Genomic DNA, 1,304 nt, shown 5'->3' on the forward strand with positions numbered 1-1,304 from the left:
GCAGCAGCTCAGGGGCCACAGTTACTGAGAGCAGCAGCTCAGGGGCCGGACATCCAACGAATAAAGTCATTCTGTAAATAAACTAAGTATTAAATGATCTGTTACATTTTATGGTACATTTGTTTATTTTGTTGCAATGAATCATAAATGCAATAAAAAGAACCCAGCTCAAAAAAAAATAAAAAATTATATATATATATATATATATTTATTTATATATATATATATATATATATATACATATACTATACACTATATAGAAGCGGAGGAGCAGCGCTGCGTGGTGCTCGAGAGAAGTTCAGAGTTTACATCAGAGCTGCTGCAGGCCTCCATCCAAACTCACCTGGATAATAATTAATTCTATTACGGATCACTTTGTTGTCCCCTGTTGACCTGAAACGAGCTTGGACCATGCCTTTCATATCAGGAGGATTTTCTGGCAGCTTATTTGCTGCGAATTATCTGTTTCTGCCTGTTGGTTCTGGACCCAGCTTCTGTTTCCCATGGGAGCATCCATCCATCTTCAAAGGGGGGCCGGAGCCCCCCTCAGCCAACTCAAACTGCAGTTGGGCCACCTCGTCGGATTTGTTTACCCATTTGTTTTGTGACGCGTTATGGTCTGAGACTTTTCTGCATCATTCATATTATTGTCATTATTTTCAGATCTCAGATTATCTGGAGTCACTGAATCTTGTTAATACACCTGAATCTGTCCATCACTGCAACTTTCACTGTTTTTGGGTTCTGAATGATCACGTCTTCATTAATGTTTCTCATGGTTCGATTATGGGGCTAATTGTCACACTGTTAACTCCTGTAATTACACATCAGTCACAAAAAAACTCAAGAAAATGTCTGATAATAATGTTGTTACTGCTCTCAGGGATTCAGCCCAACCCTGGACCCCCCACTTATTATATGACACCAAATGACTTTAAAAACGTGTCAGGGCTTCATTTCCTGCATGTAAACGCTCGTAGCCTTCTGAAAAAACTTGATGCTGTGAAAATCCTGGTCAGTTCTTCTGGGGCAGATGTTATCTTTATCTCTGAATCCTGGCTCAACAAATCTGAAATGAATAATGACCTGGTAATCAATGGATTTAACATCTACCGCTGTGATCGTCAAACAAAAAAAAAAAAAAAAGAAGGGGTGGGGGGTGGAGTCATTATTTACATCAGAGAGTCTCTGGTTTCTAGTCTTGTGTCTTCTAAAACAATTCCAAACCAGTTTGAAGCCTTATCTGTAAACATCACCTTGAATGGAGGCCAGATTTTAACTGTAGTCTGCTGCTACCGCCCCCC

General features: G+C 39.9%; 1 protein-coding gene across 1 annotated transcript in view; it reads left to right on the top strand.

Annotated features, from left to right (window-relative positions):
- Window positions 1-1,304, top strand: part of rab3b (RAB3B, member RAS oncogene family) — a gene marked incomplete in the record, with an annotated part of 16,889 nt that overhangs the window by 869 nt on the left and 14,716 nt on the right.

Source organism: Nematolebias whitei, chromosome 3 (genome assembly GCF_014905685.2).
Source record: "Nematolebias whitei isolate Nwh7 chromosome 3, NemWhi1, whole genome shotgun sequence".
Lineage (NCBI taxonomy): Eukaryota > Metazoa > Chordata > Actinopteri > Cyprinodontiformes > Rivulidae > Nematolebias > Nematolebias whitei.